The following is an 8,446-nucleotide window of genomic DNA, read 5'->3' on the forward strand; positions in this document are numbered from 1 at the left end:
TGCTGCGTGGCACCAGACACGCTGGTCTGAGTGGCACAGTAAGGGGGCTGGGGGGTTGGATGGGGCGGAGTTTGGGGGGGCAGTCGGGCAGGGAGAAGGGGGGGTTAGATGGGTCAGGGGTTTCGGGGGGGCAGTCAGGGGACAGGCAGCAGTTGGATAGGCATGGGAGTCCCCGGGGCTTGTCAAGGGACAGGTAGGGGGTGGGGTCCTAAGGCAGAAGTTGGGGGGGTCTCAGGAGGGGGCAGTTGGGGACAAGGAGGAGGGAGGCTTAGATGGGGTCCCAAGGGGCAGTTAGGGGCAGGGGTCCCAGGAGGGGGTGATCAGGGGACAGGGTGCAGGGGGGTTGGATGGGTTAGGGTTTCTGTGGGGGGCAGTCGGAGGGAGTGGATGGTGGCAGGGTGGGGCTACCCTCCCTCCCTGTGGAGTGTCCTATTTTTTTAATTTTAAAATATGGTATCCCTACTCACAGTGCAGCTCTCCATTCATGGCAGGCTGCAGCATGAGGTCTCAGCTATCTCACTCCCTCCCCCTCTTTCCTGTTGGTAGTGGCCAAGGGAATGCTGGGAAATGTAGTTCTTTCCCTGCTCCAGGGCTGGCTCTATAAGCAGGGAGCTAACCAAGGAACTACAGCTCCCAGGGCCCCCTGTTGGTTCTCAGCTCCCATGCTGGATCCCAGCTGCCCCTGCAAATGGGCTGCCCCAAGCACATGCTTGCTTTGCTGCTGCCTAGAGCCGCCCCTGACCACCGCCTCCCGTTGGCTAGCTTACGCGGCTCCCTCTCTAATGTGCTGGCTTTTGTAAATTGCATTCTAAGGTGCCTGTCTTTCCCAATTCATTGTATAGGGAGCCTAAGTGCCTAACTCAGGCTTTGTGAATCATGATGAATTTTCTAGGTGTCTAAACTTGGGCGTTGTGATGCTCAGAGTCACAACACCTAAATCCTTTCGAACATTCAGCTCTGAGTGCTTCTTCTCTTTTCTTGGCCAAGGTCTCAAACTGTTTTTCAGAATTTTTGTTTTGCAGGAAATGTCTAAAATAGTTGTTTTCGTCCTGATTCAGAAAGAAAAAAATTGTAAGTCAAAATGTCCTACAAAAAATGGAAATTCTGAGTTTTGACCAACTCTAGTCATTATGGCGATCACATGGCACGAACAAAATAGGACTCCAAAAACTTTCATGAGCCAAGGGACAGTTTTCACTGATGTGGTTAAATTATTGCTTAAGAAGTAGAGGAGGTCAACCCCCTATAAGAATGCTTCTTAAATCTATTTCTGAACTCTAGTCAGGTAAAGGAATCTCACAATAAATGCGCATGCTCAGGCAAGTGCTTTTAGGATTGTGGGGCTTGAAAACACAAATTAAACAAAGAACAACAGGAAACATGCTGTTCTCACAAAACTCCACTCAGGTAGTCTCCACATTCTCATCAAGGAGGATTTGAAGCAACATCCAGCTCTCAAGGTAAACGAATTACTAAGCAGAAAACCTGGAGTTACACTCTAATGACACATGGATATGCACTCAGTTAATATATTTATTCCATTTAGAGGAATACATTTATGAACACTGAGCCCCCAGGAGAAAAATGCTATTCAAAGTGGAAGGAACAAAAACATTCAGGAAGTTTATTTTACACTAAGTTCTGCCTGCAACAAATAATGTAGAACACTGTATTGACAATTTGTAGATACTTCTGTGTTTTTAATTATTGTTAAACACTGACAGTTTACTTGACATTATACAAACTGTAGATGAAAGCACATTCCCAGATCCTACAAACATTGATGCATACATGCAAATTTTACTCAAGAGTGAAATTATGTATGTTTTTTAAGTGTTTCCAGAATTGGGGCCTAAATCTTTACTACAACTAGATTTAACATAAAGTATGATAGGTGTGGCACAATGTAGATATTAGGGTTGCCAGGTGTACGGTTTATGACCGGAATGCCCATTTGAAAAGGGACCCTGGTGGCTCCGGTCAATACCGCTGACTGGGCCATTAAAAGTCCAGTTGGTGGGGTGGGCAGGCTCCCTCCCTGGCTCCCTGCAGCTCCACAGAAGCAGTGATGTCCCTCAGCTCCTAGGTGAAGGTGCGGCTAGAGGGACTCCGCACACTGTCCCCACCCCAAGCACCGGCTCCGCAGCTCCCATTAGCTGGGAACTGCAGCCAATGGGAGCTGTGGGGGCGGCGCCTGTGGGTGGAGGCAGCATTCAGAGCCACCTGGCCACGTCTCCGCCAAGGGATATGTCACAGCTTCCAGGGAGCCCCGCAAGCTAAGCGCCACTCAGAGTCTGCACCCCAACCCCCTGCCCTAGCCTTTATCCCCTTTCCGCACCCAAACTCCCAGAACTCCCTCTTCTGAACCCCATCCCACACCCAAACTCCCTCCCAGCACCTGCACCCCACACCTCTTCCTAGCCTCCTGCCCCAGCCCTGAGCCCCCTCCAGCATCCAAACTCCCTCCCAGAGCCCGCACCCCCCCATCTCCCTGCGCTCCAACCTGCTGCCACAGCCCAGAGCCCCTCAACCACTCATTTTGGCCCCACCCCGGAGCCTGTATCCCCAGCCCAGAGCCCGTACACCCTCCCACACCCAATCCCCTGCCTCAGCCCAGAACTGCCTCCCACACTCCGAACCCCTCGGCTTCACCCCCAGCCTGTAGCCCCCTCCTGCACTCAAAACCCCTCATCCCTGGCCCACCCCAGAACCCGCAGCCCAACCCCCTGCCCCAGCCCAGAGCATGCTCCCATACCCTGAACCCCTCATTTCTGGCCCCACCCAGGAGTCTGCACCCCCTGCCCCAGCCCAGTCAAAATGAGCAAGGGACAGAGGGAGGGGGCATGGATTTAGTGGGGGTGGAGCCTCAGAGAAGGGGCAGGGCCTATGGGGAAGGGGCAGGGCAAGGGTGTTTGGTTTTGTGCCATTAGAAAGTTGTCAACCCTAACAGATATCCATGCACTAGGCCACACATTTACATGTGCGAGTAGTTCCCTCAAACTCAATGAGACTACTTAGGTTAGTAAAGTTATGCTTGTACATAAGTGTTTTCAGGATCAGGGCCATTATTTGAGAAACCTGCAGTCAGTCTTCTACAAAAGTCTGAAACTGTTCAGATCTTCACCTATCTTCTGAAGAGATTTACTAAGCCATCTTTAAGCATGCCTGGGTGTACCAGGAAAATGAGAGAGAAAAAGTATAAGCCCACTTAAAATCAAATTAATAAATACATAGTAAATTGACCTGTGAAGCAAATTGCTGATCAGAGAGCGTGTAATCAAATAAATCATGCAGATTAAAATACAACTTTTAAAATCATTGTTAGCTTCATAACATTTTGTATAACTCAGATTTAAACCATTCTGTGCGAGGTTTATTAGCACCACCTAGTGCTAGTATTTAGAAGGTGACACCATATTACTCATCCTCACTAAGCCATTGCATTAACAATATACCCATTGTCTTCCTTGCGATTGCTAGAAATATAAGATGCAGAGTCACAGACTTTGTTTTGGCATCATCCATAAAGACTGAGTGTCAAATTAATAACCTGGATCACAGTAAAATCAGACATTATGGAAACATTCTGTCAAGATCTGATCACTGACTCTTTAGTAAATCAGGTTCTTGCCAGACACTGGCACCTTCTCATTGTCAGACTGAAGGCTATGTAATGGCCATCTTGCCCGGTCTTGATGAAGCATTTGGTTTCAAGGGTAAGAGCTGTCTTTTTGCTGGGTTAGAATGCATTTTATTTTCTCTTCTTTTTTTGGAAATAAACAAACAATAAAATAATTAGAAGTTAAAAGCAAACAAGAAACGGGGACATTTCCCCACATGTTTAATGGAGTTTAAACACCATTTAAAGTGACACACATTTCATATCTATTGCACATGTCCAGCTGTCCACATGGAGTATATCAGTATACGTAGATGAGATCACCCCAATCTCCTTCCCACTCCAGCTCCTTTACATCAGATAAAGAGACCTGCATGGCAGAAAGTGGCCCTAAAAGGCTCATATCCAGTCAGGGGAGGATTCCCCTGCTGCAGGCACTGTGGTTGACAGCTATAAGGCTGCCCTCTAATTACCCCCCTCCCCTACCAACTCTAGTGTAGGAGGCCTGGCAGGATAGCAAAGGGCGTGTCAGGGCAAGGATGCAGCATTCAATGCTACAGATATTCTGTGCGGTACTGTAGCCCAGGAGGCTGATGAAATTTAGACAGCCCCTCAGAGCTTTCTAAATTAAGCTGGAGGACCCAGAGCAGCCTGGGCACAAAGGAGGAGCCCCCCACCCACCTTCCCGAGCTGAGAGCTCTGTGCTGGGCCTCTGAGAGCTGCAGCACAGCATCTCACCCATAGCCATTATGTTACTTTACAAGAAAGATGGAATCTAAAAAAACATGCCAAATTTTTAGCATCCAAAAAAAGATGATGATGAGTATTATTTATAATAGCACCCTCCAGGGTCTGTACCTTCACATCGTGAGGGGGTTTATACTGAAATTGACCACCTGTGTCCTTGTGGTCCAAATGGCCACTCAGTCCATAAGGAGGTGATGCCTCTGTGGGATCTGCCATGGTGATGATCATTTATATCACCCCTCTGTGCTCAGTGCTTTCTGAGCATTCAAGAAGGATGGTCTCTACTCCAAGGAACTCACAGGCTAAGGACAGATAGACAAAGAAATAAAGGTTACGGTTAGGGGAACAACAATAGGCATTTTATATCCACATCAACTCAGTTCACTGAAGGCTGCATGTCAGAAGTAGGTCTTTAATAGGGGTTTAAATGTGTACAGTGTGGGACCCATGTAAATGAGCCCATGGTGGTCGTATTATACACAAGAGACCACATACAAGGCACTGAGGTGAATGTGCAAGAAACTGACAAATTGGTGGACAAGACTTATTTGCACCAAAATAAAATAACTGAATAATTAAAAAACACATTCTATTTTTATAACAAATTAGTTCATGCAGACTGCAATGATAGCTTGGAGCAAATTTTTAAGCTTTTATGACTTGAAAGCACTCAGACATCAAATGAAAAACTCATCCTAGGAATAACTCAGTAAGCCAATACAGCTATTTCAGAGATTAATTTGGCCCAAAATCCTAAGAGTGACCACTGATCACTTCATGTTTACTAGTCTTATTCCTAAATAAAAAGGTGGCATTTTCTATTTCAGTCTTAAGTTAAATCTGCTTCAACTGGAAAATAAGTGAATTAGAGGAGTGACTTCCAGACTTTATGATCACAGTTTTCAGCAAACAAAGAAAAAGTAGCTCGTTTTAGTTCATTTTAAAATTGCTTGTCTTTCATCAAATTGTGAGGGATGTGTGGATGTATATTAGAGATAGATACATTGTTTCAGATAAAATAAGAATGCCTGTGAGCTGTTGTACGGTAACTCAAACCCTCAACTTTTTGAAGGTTTAAAAATGTTCAGATAATCATTAGAAGCATGTTTGTGAGAGAGATGATATGCACACACATGGGTGCTTCTTGGGTTATACAGGATACCAAAATACCATAACACCCATGAAAAGGCAGAATGGTCTAATCGTCTGAGCCGTAGTAGGTAACTAATGCCACAAGGCAGCAAAGCATTTGCATGTACGTTTAACTTAACTTTACACATGCTATTCAAGGCAAACTTTATCAGGCAAACCAACCTCTCCTTTCATCATGGTCTTGTGATAGGGTGTTTACCCCACACAAGATCCTAAAGATTAATATGGGGCTCAGAGGCCAATTAACCAGCCTGTGTGCACCTGGGGGGGAAAGCCAGGTCTAATGAGAAATAAAGCCCAGGTGGGTGAGAGCAAGGTATTGTCTCCATAAAGAGCTGAATGAGCCCAGTTGAGAAGAGGAATGTGGGAAGTACTGGCTTTCTGGGAAGCAATCAGAAGGGAAGGCTGGGAGGGGGGGAAAAGGGGAAAAAGACCAGATAGGTATCTCTAGGAGTAAGCTGGAGGACTAAGATGGGGTCCCTGGTAAGCTAGAGGCTGCTGGAATCCCTGATTCAGGGTAGGAGTGTGCCAACCCCTGGACCAGCGAATTGATTTATCCAGGGGGAGCAGCAGTAGTGGCATACCTATGCTAACTGAGCTCTGCTGGCCTGAAGGTTTGGGGCAGGGGGTGTTTGTTTAGAGGTTGATAACAGACTCTGTGGCCCAGGAATGGGCTGGACTCTGCAAAGCAGTCTAGCCGAAGGGCCAAGACACTCCTATAGATGGAGTAAGCCAAAAGACAATGAGGGAAACTGAGGCCCATGTTGCTGAAGCACTGCACCCAGCCTGGAGAGGACAGGGTACGGTGGCAACTTTGCCACAATATAAATAAATATGCAGTCTATGTCCAGCAGGAGCTACCCAACCATCTTGGAGCAGATGTATGTGCACAGGCATTTTTATTAACTCCTACCAACCTGAATGTGTCCCATGCATGTTACATGTGCTGTCTCTCGGTGTTGTCTGGGCATCAGCGTTACTACTATTGTCTCTTTGCCACTGTGTTTTGCAATATTCTCCTACTATGTATAAGTATCTGTCTCCTCTAGCTGTGGGCCTGTCTTCTGCCACATTTATAAGGAAATGCAAGTGTAAATGCACTGATCATGTCTAAATGGCATTGCGCATGGCTTGAGGGTGTTGTTTGAGGTGGAGGTGGTCCTCCCTGGAAGAACCAACGGGATCTAAAGTAATATGGCTCTGGAGTTCCTAACATCCATGGCAAACCGCACGGATGGATTGTGTTTCTGTTTCAGCTCATATGCTAGAACAGTAGACAGAGGTCTCCACTGCAGCCCCATGCCCTGAGTCTGGGTTGGGGGATTCATTTCACTCCCTCAGCTGTTGTGTATTTCACCCCTAAGGTCTGATTACTCAATCCAAATCCAAACTCTGTGGTTCAAGCCTGTCTCTAATTATCTCTATTTAAATCTCATTTTAAAATATCTCTTCCTCCTTGCCTATGTCTCTTTTATAATTCTTCTCCTCACCTCCCACTTAGTAGGATTACAACTGAACGTATGGCTTAAAAAGCTGAAAGCATTTTTTTCATTTATATTATATATTCTCTGTTGCACAGTAAGTATTGATACCATAAGGTGCTGTGGATGTTTTTGTATTAAAGATGCTGTACAGAAAATGGGTTTATTACTTTGAGCTGGTTTTCCACCTCCTTTTCTGTTGCAAATTATTTATGGCCAGATATTTTAGTTTTTAAATACAGCAGAGAAGCTAGATCTGGAGACATCTGTTAGACCCTTTGTTTTTCTTCAAACAGAGTGGGAAATCCCCATGAATAAGAGGAGGAAATCTAGGGGTTTTCCCTGAGCAGCAGAGAAGTGTTTTTAAAGTGTTTTGAAACAGGACCAGTGACAATCAACTTGGGAATGCTGTGTATCATTAGGAGTGACTCAGTAGGCTTGTTTGGGCAAAAAAGTTGTCCAAAAAAACTTTACAGGGACTTAATAGCAATGGACACTTTACTTATTTGTCTGTCAGATGGTGTCTTTGTCTTCTAATGTGGGGGAACAACGAAGCAGGACTAAGGGTTACCATGAGTTTGTTGAGCTGGCTTTGTGGGGTCTGCTGATGACAGGCTTGGGGCAAATATCCAATCTGTTTGGACTACTCTTTTCTAATGGGATAAAGAAGGTGAGCCTGCCTTGGGTTCTGCGCCTCTGGATTCTTTCCCACAAACCATCATGTGAAGCAGCCTGAACTGATATTAACTTCCACCGTTGCCATGTATATAGCTATGCTGGCAGTTGCCACAGGGGGAGGATGGGAAACATAGCTCCTGCAAGCCCACATGACCACAGACCAGCAAGAGCAAGTGGAGCAGAGAGGAGTTAAGAATCAATGTGTGATGCTCCCCACTCCAATCTTTACATTTGCATTTATAAGTAAGCGATAGAATCAGGGTATTTCACAGTATTTTCTATTATTAGTACACATTACTGTGGTAGCTTATCTCCAAGTGGCAAATGTAAAGATTTTATTGTTGACTGGTCTGTTGGGGTCAAGTTCTGCTAGTGGATGGATACACATGCGAGGTTCCCATTGAATTCTGTGGGGACTTCATGTGTAGCCACAGGCATGAAGCTGCTTTTGAAATAAAAATCCTACTTCTCTTTACACAAAAAGAGAAAATAGCTGGTGTCAGGCCACCAGGCAGACAACAACTGATAAGAGCAATACAAACACCTATAAGTCACACACAGACTGCCATAAAAACAAGATTAAATGAGAGGGGGAAATGGCAACATACAAAAGAGGATGTGTTTTATGGCTGTTTGAGGAACCTGGCTACTAAATTGCTACAAAGTGTCATCAATAGTAAAACTAAGGGGAAAGCAGTCTTTTTGTTTTGCTCAGTCCCATGAATACCACACTACAGTTCACAGACATGTGATAGGAGACAACTTGACT

Source organism: Malaclemys terrapin, chromosome 6, assembly GCF_027887155.1.
Source record: "Malaclemys terrapin pileata isolate rMalTer1 chromosome 6, rMalTer1.hap1, whole genome shotgun sequence".
Classification (NCBI taxonomy): domain Eukaryota; kingdom Metazoa; phylum Chordata; order Testudines; family Emydidae; genus Malaclemys; species Malaclemys terrapin.